General features: G+C 44.9%; 1 long non-coding RNA gene across 1 annotated transcript in view; it reads left to right on the top strand.

The window, feature by feature from the left end:
* LOC109379141 (uncharacterized) overlaps positions 1–11,513 on the top strand; it is a 34,121-nt gene that overhangs the window by 20,417 nt on the left and 2,191 nt on the right. The window lies entirely within an intron of this gene.

Below are 11,513 nucleotides of genomic sequence, written 5' to 3'. Positions count from 1 at the left end.
ACACACACACACACACACACACACACACACACACACACACACACAAAACGTAAAAACCCATAACCCACTGCTTCGTCCGTAGTGGTTAAAGTTAATATTAATAAATTATCTTAAAAGCCTTCACAATGAAGTAATGGCCGAGACACACATGAAGGAAACATTTGCATAGAGCCGGCTGTCATTCCTGCTGAGAGACACACATGGTCCCCCAAGTCAGCCCTGGAGAGAGGGATTGTGGGAGGAGCATAAGCAGGAGAAATATATACCAATAATCTGAGATGCCCCTCTTGGTCTGGCAGGATCTCGTCTCAAGTACCCTCTATCTTGGTTTTGCTTTCCAAGGAGAGACTCCAGACCAATCACCCCCTATTAAAAAACATACACCACACTTCTATCTACCTATATACTACAGGACATAATGTACTTTTAGGAAAATTCAGACAAACTTTGTGCTAATAACTAGCTTTGTGGGCGACGGATTATTTCGTTACTGAGAGGCAGTGCTTTGTTGCTCACCCCTCAGTCTACTTTGTGCACAGGCACCAGCCCGAGTGAGGAGCACCTATTTTGCTCTTGTAGTTGTCGCCTTCTGATTCTCTGAACTCTGGTGTTATTGTGGAGCAGGACAGAATTTTAACAGCCTGTTAACTGTGTTAGGAAATTGGGAGTCTACTCTTCTTTCTTTTCTTTTTTTATTATTATTTCTGCCCCAGCTCACTGGCTGCTGTTCACCTGGGCTAAAGGAACAGAAAATGATAATCATTGTATCTGGTGGGAGGGGGGAGAGATGAACATGGGAACGTAGACTAATTTTTTTTTTAAGGCTCCAATAAAATGTTTTCCAGGTCACAAAGCGCTGAGCAAAATGAGCTCCACATCCAGTTTATGTTGTGTATTATAAGGGAAGCCGGTCTCAGTGACTCTGTTAAGGTTCCATGAACATTTATTTTGAGAGAAAGCCTTTATTTCAAGAGGCCAGGGTTGAGCTATTTCTCTTCTCATCAAGCCAAAACCTGGCATCCCGTTTGTCTGTCCAGATGTAGTTTTGTTTGGGTTTTTACACTGTTTGATTGAGATCAAGTCATGAATTTCTGCTCGCTGGATGGGCAGAGAAATGACAATTTATGAAGTCTGAGGATGCCTGTTGTTTTGCTCAAAAGCACAGCCAGATGAATTTGGGTGGGAGGAACGGCTGCATGGCACGGCCATTGCGGCCAATATCAGGGCAATTTCTCTTTCACAAACTTTTGAAAACCAGAGCAACAGGGTATAGTTTTAATGCTCTCTGCTATCCAAGGGCTGGATCAGATGGAAAAGAATCCCAGTAATTGAAATGGGACTTTGTTCTAATAAGACTTACAAAGTCATTTTTTGGTGTGTTGTGCAAAGGCTGTTGCGATGATGGGACTGTCCACACACTTTTTCGCTCATGCTGCGTGGGAATTGGGGACACGTACATGACTTCTACCCACACGTCTCTGCCTTGGGGCCCTGGATGAACTTCCCACGGCTCAGTGCCCTGTTTGCTCACCCAGCCATTCTCTCCAGGTCTGGGCAGGTGCCCGGGTTTTTCAAACGAGTTTTTCAAGCGTGCAGGAAAAAAATACAGCCGGTGGCAGGGATGAAGGCAAAACTGATGGGTCCACCCAGCTCCCTGGGGAGACCCAGAGGGAGGAAGGGGTGTCTCAGAGCTGATCAGTAGTGGGATGGGGGTGTCGGCTCCCAGCATCTCGCCGTTGCGTGTCCTCCCCTCTCAGTGTGGGGGTTGTTAGAGGAATGAAACCATGCCTGTGAGAGATGCCTGACGTTTAGATATTCGATCTCAGATATATCTGGATAGGCATGAGATCAAATTATGGTTAGAGTCATGAGGATGAAGGGGAGGGAGGGAATGAAGAAGAAAATGGCGGCAGGGAGAAAGAGAGAGAGAAAGGGGAGGAGAGAAAGAAGGAAGAAAGGAGGAAAGGATGAGAGGGAGGGAAGAAGGGGAAAGGATGAAGAAAACCGAGCCCAGTCCTCAAACCCAGTGCTGCCCAGTCTCAGCCAGGACTCTGTGGCTTTGCATCCACAGGGCACTCCCCGCAACGCCTTTTTCACCCTTCCGTACATGGCTGACATTCCAAACCTGCCTGCCCCTCAGCGCAGACCCGAGTGCACGCTTTCCCAGGTGCTCCATTTCATTCATAGCTGCCCCAGCATCCTGCCCCATCCTACGCTCTCACAAATGTTTGCCGAGTGAATGAATGAATGAAGGAAAAGGAGAGACTTGAGGAATAAGTAGAGATTTACCAAATACTATTAGTGTAACCCCAGGAACTCTCCTATGATAAGGCAATTTAATCAGATGCTACTATAGCGGTTTGCTAATAACAAACGGTATTGATGGTCACTCGCGAGAGATTTCTTTCTATTCTAACAACAGCTGTTGGTAATGCCATTTTAAAAACAGAACATACCTGTCATTAATATTAAGATAAAATATTAATAATGAGGTTATGTAGAACCTGAGTGAGGTCTTTTTTTTTTAAACAAATACACATGTACTATTTTAGATAACTCAGATTTAACTGTCCAGCGAGCTAGATGAATGTAGAGTTGGAGAGCCCCTGACATTGAGGGAGTTTTGGTTTCCATTTCTAATCTCAGTGACTCAGCTGTCCCTGGGAGTTCATTGCACCTGAGGTCAGGTCAGCTCCAAAAACAGGAGCCGAAAAACCAAATACATCGGTCCCTCCCTTTTTAACAAACTTTCACTTCCTGCCACTCTTATCACCTGACTTTATTCCCAGGAGACCCAGGGAAGCTGACTCGCCCCTTCCCTGAGGGGGGTACAGGAGCCAGGAGAGCTGATGGCAGCATCCAAGGCAGCTGGGCAGTGCAGCTGAGAGTCTGACCATTTCTCCAGTCTGCTCCCTCCAGGGAAAGAGTAACGGGGATCCCCGGTTAATTTGGAGCAGGAAGAGTTCCATCAGTGGGACCTGGCCCTTGCCTTCTACTTCTAGGACATGGAAAACTGCATAAAGGAGGATGTTGAGCTGCTTTTCTGGTGGTCTCCAGGGAAATAACAAAGAGAGGGGATTAAACAGAAGGATTGAAATTAGACACCAAGAAGAACTTCCGGTTGCTGGGATGATTTTAAAAGCTGAAATAAACTAGTAAGAGTCTTAGTGAGTTTAATTCAGCTGCTATGATATCTTCCATAGAATTACAAAGGTCTTAGGCTTCTTAGTGTGGATTCTCACTTTTTTTTTTTAGTTTCAGGTGTATGAAACAATGTAATAGTTAGACATTTACACTCCTTACAAAGAACAAAGTGATAACTTCCCTCCCCCAATCTACTACCCCCTCTGACATCGTATATAGCTATGACAATTCAATTGACTCTATTCCCTATGCTGTACTCCACATCCTGTAACTATATGTATATAAAATTATAGTTGACATTCATTTTTATTCAGCTTCAGGTGTACACTGCAGTGGTCAGGCATCTACACCATCCATGAAGTGGACTTCCTAATGCCCATCGGCAGATGACTGGATTAAGAAACTGCGATAAAGTTATACAATGGAGTATTACTCGGCCATAAAGAAGAATAAAATCTTACCATTTGCAACCACATGGGTGGACCTAGAGAACATTATGCTAAGAGAAATAAGTCAGACGGAGAAAGACAAATACCATATGATCTCACTTATATGTGGAATCCAAAGAATAGCATAAAGGAGCAAACTAATGAGAAACAGTCTCAGAGATACAGAGAAAAAAACTGAAGGTTACTGGGTGGGAGGGGGTGGGGATGAGGGAGAAGGTGAGGGGATTAGAAAGCACAAATTGGTAACCACAAGGATGCCATGGGGATACCAAAGACAGTTCGGGGAATATAATCAATAATGTTGTAAAGATTTTGTACGGTATCCAATGGACCCTTGTCTTATTAGGGAGGCCACTTCATGGACAGTGTGGATTCTCACTTTTTAATTTAATTTAATTTTTTTATTGGGGAATTGGGGGAATGGGAACAGTGCTGGGGAATTGGGGGAAGGGGAACAGACAACTTGCTGTCCTTTTGTTCTTCAATCTAGTTGTGGAGGATGTTACTTCACTGGCCCAAGTTGGCACCGTCATTGCGCTCTTCCCGGGTGAGGCACATCAGTCGCCGGCTTCTGGACGGCCACTCATTGCGGCTGCTGGCCACTCACGGCGGCTGCTGGCTACAGACGGTAGCCCATGGCAACCCACTGCCACAGGGGCTGCAGCCTACACTGTCACTGGCAACTCACGGCAGCCCAGCTCCAGGTTGAGCTGTTGTTCAGCATCTTAGCTGTGGAGGGCAGTGTCACTGGCCCTCATATGTGGGATCCGAACCGGGGCCCTCTGGCATCCCAAGCCAGTTCTTAACCATCGCGCCACTCGGCCGGCCCGATTCTCACTTCTTAATGCCTGACTCCAGGCAGGTGAAGGGCAAGCAGGCCCTGCAGCTTTCGCTCTGAATTCCCAGCCTCCCCCCAGCTTAAGCCCCATGCTTTATTTATGTGCATTTTTTTTTCATGTAGACATTTTACTCTCCTCACTGCAGAAGGCGGTTTCCCCAAACTGCTGTGAATGTTCCTTGTCTGTATATTTTATTCATATGGATCCGTTATTGGCCCATCCCTCCCTGAAAGAGCTGAAATTTGCCCTTGAGGCATCAGATGGAGTAGTCAGATTGTCAAGTGTGTCTCCTAATTGAAGTGAACATTGGCACAATATTTGTGGACTGGAAATAAACAGCCCCATTGAAGCAGCAGGTTTATAACCTTCATGAGTTTGTTTGGGTCTTGCTGAGAGTTGAAGGAAACATGCAGAGAGAAGCTCTTTCTCTTGAAAATGAAAACTTTGCGGGGCAGGGGGAGTGCTGGGGGAGGGGAGGATGGGGAGATGGGAGAAGACCTTTGGACTTGTACTTGGAATCTCCCAGAGCCAAGAAAGGCTGACCTGGGGCCATCGCGATGCAGTCAGCCAGGTTTGTTTCCAGCACTCTTCCCTGACTCGTTTTTCTCCTTCCTGTTCTGGGGTGTCTCCTCCTCCTCCAACATTCAACGGTTCCGGATCAGCCTGCTTGCTGTCCCCCATTAAATCCTCTTATTAGCAAGCTTCTGCTCATCAGAGTTTAAGGAATAAAAAGCAAAAGTGTGATCAAGTCAAAAGAGGCCCAGTGACCCTTTCTACCTTTTCTCAGTGTCTTATGAACCCCAGCAAACTCAGGAGCCCTGGGTCTACCTTACTGCCCAAGCTCACCTCGGCCTCCAGTGGTGGGTCCCCTGCATATGTCCCTCTGATAGCTTTGCAGTGGACATTCTTGAGGGACCGGTTACTGGGGGAGTCCATGTGAAGCCTTGCAAATTGCAACCCTGAGTACACGCTGGAGTGTTGGTTCCTCCCTAGGTCACACACCAGAGCAAACAAGTGGATGGGAACCAAGTCAAGCGAAAGCTGAAAACCCTGCCTCTCCAGTAAGGCTGTGGAAAATCACAGGTGGGGTGGGTGACATCCTGGTAAAGTCAAGCTTGCCATTTCCACCACTTTGGTGCTTTCCTCGAGACCAGTCAGAAGCAGGCCACTTGCTTCTATGAAAGCTCCCTGTGGGCAGGGTCCCTCTTACCCCTTGCTTTCTATTGTCCTTCTCTGAGCCACTCCTGCAAGTCCCCCTTAGTAGGCACTAAGCCGCCAGCCCTCGGGCAGCCTCCTCTCCTGCCTCCCTGTGGAAGCTGTCATTCGGGTGCACTAGGTTCATGCCAAGAAGTTGGTGGGTCCCAACCCCTGGAAGGTCCTAATCTGTCCTCTGTGTAGTCCAGATGGGAGAGCTGGCCTGAAAGTATTAACAAGCACCGTAAGCGTTCCTTAGCCTTCTCCGATACTGGCTAGTTTTTCTCCATTCCTCCTCAGAGAAGACAGAATGGGGGTGGGGAGATACCAAAACAGAGCATTCCTGCAGTAACCCTGAGAAGGCATCTCAGCTCAAATCCCTCTTCAGGATAGAAGAGAGGTATCTTGTCTCTAAGGTCCCTTTACCTCACCTGAGAAAAAGCCTGTGTGACCTTCTCCCACTCCGGTCAAGGCTAGAGCCCCCCTAGCACATCCATTACCCTGAATGCCAGCTCTTTTCTCTCCTAGCACTTGGCTCTGTTCTGTAATGATCAGCCTATGAGTCTGCTGAGGCCACTGACCTGGAGTCTCTTGAGGGCAGAGGTATCGCTCTCACCACTGTGTCTCCAGCCTCCAGTACAAGCCTGTCATCATCTCTTACTCTTTGTTGAATTGAAGAAACTTAACTAAACAAGCAAATGAACCTTAAGCACTTAAGCCCAACTCTCAATCGCCAATCCCCCCAGGCCTGACCTTTATCAGAACAGGTAACCCAGGTCAGCTATGTTAAGAAAACTTGAAACTGGTCCCATCATCAGCTTTTTGGGACACTATGATAAATCTTACAAAGTGAAATTGTGTTTTATTCTTTGTTGTAAGCCATTTGCTCTTTAGGATTAATTTAAAACAAGATGGGGGGGACAGTATAATTTCTCTATTTAAAGCTTGACTTCTCCTTGTAGATTCATGGCTTTGTCTTTTTAAAGGAATTACATGCCCAAATGGGCAGATTAGGAAAATTATTTTAGAGATGGGAACATATTAAAATGCAACCCCAAATGTTAGCAAGTCGCCAGCCAGCAACCTCGCATATATAAGTGTTAAATCAGCTCTGTAGCTAAAGGAACCCAACTTCCCAACATGTCTTTCTGTATTGAAAGTAAATTTGTAGAAGCCCAACACTTGGCCAAGGCTTGTTTCACATTTTATTACTCTCCCCCCACCCTCCACCCCAAGTCTTGAAAACATGGTATTTGCAAGAGCTTGGTTCCAGAAGAAGGCAAAACCAAGAAGTGGTGATGGCAGGTGTCAGGGATAAGAAATCGGCCACTCCTCTTATAGGGGGTGAAATTAATGAGTAACTGTTGACCTGGCGAACACATACTGGGCTGCTATCACATGGCTTATAAAGACTGCCCCATGTGACATTCCTTGTGGATTGGAGATGATAAGGGAACATAGGATTTTCCAGCATGTGTTCTGATGGAAAGGCTGAAAGTGTGTAAAATTACCTTTGGAAGTAAGTTCCCATGTAGGAAAATCTTTCATTCTCTCTCCTGTTCTTCTCCGTGACCTCCTAATGGGCAGATCTAACAACCTTCCCTAATTTTCATTTTCTTTGACTTCATCTCTGTAGCACTTGATGTGCTTGAGTGTTCTCTTACCCTTCATAAGGATTTTCATCATAACGATCCTTATACTAATTATATATTGCCACCTGGGCACAGTGAGAGGCATTTCAAATACCCCATCTCATTTGTCTGAAATGAGTTGGAGTCTTTCCTCTCTTGTCCTAGTTCTGTCCCATCCTGAGAACTTGCGTTTCTGCCTCAAATCTTCCTCCTCGTATCCCTAAGTGACTCATCCACTCAGGTTCTGCCCTCGGGGGGTCTCTGCTCTTCTCTCCTTCAGAGAAGCCATCTCCTCCCGTGGTTTTCTCTGTCACCTCCGAGGGAATGGCTTCTACACTGTTATCTTTGGCCCTCACCTACGTTCCTTTCTCTGGCCCCACATTTTTCTCTGCCCGCTGGACATTTCCACTTGGGTATTCCACCAACACCTCATAATAACTGAAAACGATTTCACTATATGTCTCTCAAAAATGGCCTCCCCGTCCCACTTCCCATTTCTATTCATTCTACCAGAACTCTAGTCTTCATACCTTAAATACTTTCTTCTCCTTCGTCTCATCATAACAGCGTGGTGACCCAGCTCCATTGATTCTTGCATTGTCAGAGCTCCTAATTCTCCCTTCCTTTAGATTCCTATTTCAGATCTTGTCACCCGATGCCTTCCTATAATATCACTTTCTTCAAGTCACACCCCTGATCAAACCCTTCACTATCTCTCTACTGGCTAATCCTGGCATTGAAGGCCTTCTAAACTCTGGCCCAAATCCACCTTCCCCAGAGCACCTCTGTTACTCCTGTGTGCAAACTGGTCCTCTTCAGCATCTTTGAAACAGAACTTACTTTACCTCATTTTATTCCCTCTGCTGCTGCCTTTTTTAAATACACTTTCCTTTGTCTTCCCGATGGAAATCCTATGAAGCCTACACACCAAGCTCAAGGTCAACAGTTCAGTCTTCATGAAGATTTCTTAAACTGTATCACATGTGTCCATTCAGCAAGGTCAAGGTCCCTGCTCTCGTGGAGCTTATTTGGGAGGAACAGGGGAGACATAAAATAACAAATAAATAATGAGTACTTTCAGATAGCAATACATGCTACTTGATCTCAGCAACCCTGTCCAGGAAGAGAACCAGAGTCTCAGAGAAGTTAGTGAATCATGTAGTTAGCGAATGACCATGCCTGGATCACAGATCATGTTCACAGGGTTCTTTTCATTACCTACATCACTTTTTGTTTCTTTGGCCAAATGTTCAACTCCTCAAAGTCAGGTCATCACACTCTCAAACTTGCCCTAGCTCTTAGCTGCTACCGGGCACGTTGCAAGTACTCCACAGTGACTGTGGGAAGAAAGGATTAGGGAAAGCAGAAGGCAGGTGAGCCAGAAGGCAGCAGGAGATGGGGTGTCCCTATTTGGTCACAGACACACAGCATATGAATTTTCCTTATCTGAGCCCATGTAGCTCGTTAGCATCACATGCCTTATCCATATCACTTAGCCCACCAGAGAGTCTAGGGGTTAATAAAGATGCTGTCAGGGGGTACCGGCTTTTATTTTCCACTAAATTTCCTCTGCAAGTAGCAAATTCTATCATCTGGACTGGGAGTATGACCCCGGGGGCACTCAGTGTCCAGCCAGCTTCCTACTCCTGATGGGGACAAGTCAGAGCAAGATATAGCACAGCAGAACCAGGATTGGGAAGAGCCAAGACAATTTATTTAAAGCAATCTCTAACAAATGATTGGTCACTACCTGGATTTCTTTTACCCTCTCTTACTCCTTTGTCCACTACTTCTGAGGAAGAAAAAAAATAGAGAGGCAGAGAATGGAAAAGGGAGGGGGGAAAGAAGAAGAATTTATCGCAAGTTCCTATTTATAGAATCACAAGGCTGAACAATAAAGTATTTTCAAGGAAAAGGGTGTATTTAAATTGCATTTAAAACAGGATTTGAAATATTCCCTTATATCTAAATGATAATTCTTGTTCGTTCGCACCAACCTTTAATGGATTCCACGTGGATGATTATGGTTTAACTAACAAAACCTGTGGAGAGGAATGGCGTCCCCAACTCTGATCTCCCTTTAAATTATTTTCCATTTAGCATAAATCCTATAGCATGGCATAAAACTTTATTGAATAGCTCATTTGAGCAGAGAATACTTTTGAAAGAATATTAGTAAACTCTTTCAGTGGAGTCAAAACACCAAAATGGAAAATTCAAGTTTTTGAAGAGAGCCATTAAGTGTGATTAAACCTTTAAAAAGAAGAGAACAACGCCTGCAGAACTCTATTTAGCCATTTCATATCTTTAATTGTCCAAAGATTTACTTTAAAAGCACAGACATGAAAGGATGCTGAATGTTACAGTATTTAGAGGGGGAGAGTGAAGATAAACTCTGTTCACCAGCAAATGGAGCTCAGCCCAGAAGTAGGAACAACAAAAGCCCAGGGACCTGCTTCCTTCTACAATATATATAGAGAGAGGGAAATAAAAAGGCAGCGATTCTTGACTTAGCTTTGAGGAGCACAATGGGCATGATTAGGGATCGAGAGTGGAAGCACATTTAAGTAGCGTGACATCCACCAGTTAGCTGGTAATTAGGAGGAAAACTGAGGGGAACGAAGCTGAGAAGCGAGAGATGGAGAAATGGGGGAAAACTGAGGATAGTGATTTGGAAGGTTTTCAAAATTTAAGGCGATGAAAATTCACTTTGGGAGCTACTGATCATCTACTTTCCTAGCCTCACATCTTGGAGGTTTTGATTCAGTAGATCTGGGATGACACCTAGGAATGTGCATTTTTTAAAAGAGCCTCCAAGGTAATGCTGTTGCCGCTTAGAGGATGTCTGGAGGGAGAGGAAAGAACTTGGGACAGAAATCTGTAAGACAAGCACAACCTGGGGGAGAGAGAGAGAAATGTTCCCAAAGGGCAATTGTCCTGCCCCTTTCCTCACTCTCAAACATACAAGGCGATGCAGGGAAGGAAGTCAGCTGAGGCATTCAATAATGGAGAGTATCAGCAAGATGCAGAATTCCTTCTGGAAAAAGGGCAGGAATGAAAGAAAGTTAAAGAAAAAAATGAGAAAAAAAAAAAGCAAGAAGAAGAAAATGTCAGACATCAGGAAAGAAAAATAGTGAGTTGAATATTCTTTTATTGTCCAGACATGGAAGTGAACAAAGCAATATGATAATATGCTTTGATATATATGAATACTATTAAAAAATAAAGTCATGTCTTGTGACTAAGTGCCGATTAAGTAGAAGAGAAATAGGTAGAATTGTCGGCTGTTTCAAGTGGCTCAGGAGACTCTTTGGTTTCCAGCTCTGCTCTGTGGCCTTGAAGATGGGAGTGAACATCACCAAGTTGGAAGGGGGTCACCAAGCGCTGCCCCCTGACATACCCAGAGTATTTCTGTTATGGGCAAGAGTCAATTTGAACAGAAAAGTGCTGATTAAATGTGTTTTAAAATTCCTGCTTCTGACCACTTCTCCTCATTTTACAGTTGAGAAAACTGAGGTCCTAAGAAGCAGTGTCTCGCGCAAAGTCACTCAACATGTCTGTGGCAATTTGGACCTAAGTGTGGAACTCCTTTTTCCTAGTCTAGCGAGTATTCCTCCAGAGCACCTCGACGCCCCCCTTAGACACTGGAACTTGTCAAGCAAGTGTGTTTTACAAGACTTTGTTATTATATGTGGAAAGAACATTTTAAGGGTCATGATTTAATCAGTGGCATATCTAACCACGTGTGATAATGCGTAAGGTCACCCTGGAGTGTTATTCTACATTCCTTTGAAGTAGAAGAGGTCCAACGAAGTGACAAGAAATGAATAGGACTCCTCGGGTCAGAAGGAAGTAGGAGCTACACCTGTTGACTGCCTAAAATGATCAGAGCGTGTTGCACACACACGTTACAAACTCTAGACCCATCTCATTCTCATAGCAACCCAATGAAGCCAGATAAATTACCCTCATTCATCCATGGAGATGACTGAGGCCCAGCAGGTTTAACTCAATTGCCAGATGGAGACGACAACTCAAGTCTGGGTGACTACAGAGCCCAAGCTTTTTGTGATTAATTATATTGTCCTCCCAAACAATGGGATGCTTTTGGCTCTTCATGTCATCTTTTTGCTGGGCCAGAGTCACTTTCTCACTTCCTTTGTGTGGTACTAATTTCAATATATGTGCTGCCATGGGGGATGGCTCTGTGTGTGTGTGTGTGTGTGTGTGTGTGTGTGTGTGTGTGTGTGTGTGTG

Source organism: Hipposideros armiger, unplaced genomic scaffold, assembly GCF_001890085.2.
Source record: "Hipposideros armiger isolate ML-2016 unplaced genomic scaffold, ASM189008v1 scaffold_22, whole genome shotgun sequence".
NCBI lineage: Eukaryota > Metazoa > Chordata > Mammalia > Chiroptera > Hipposideridae > Hipposideros > Hipposideros armiger.
This window is presented reverse-complemented; position numbering and strand designations above follow the sequence as displayed.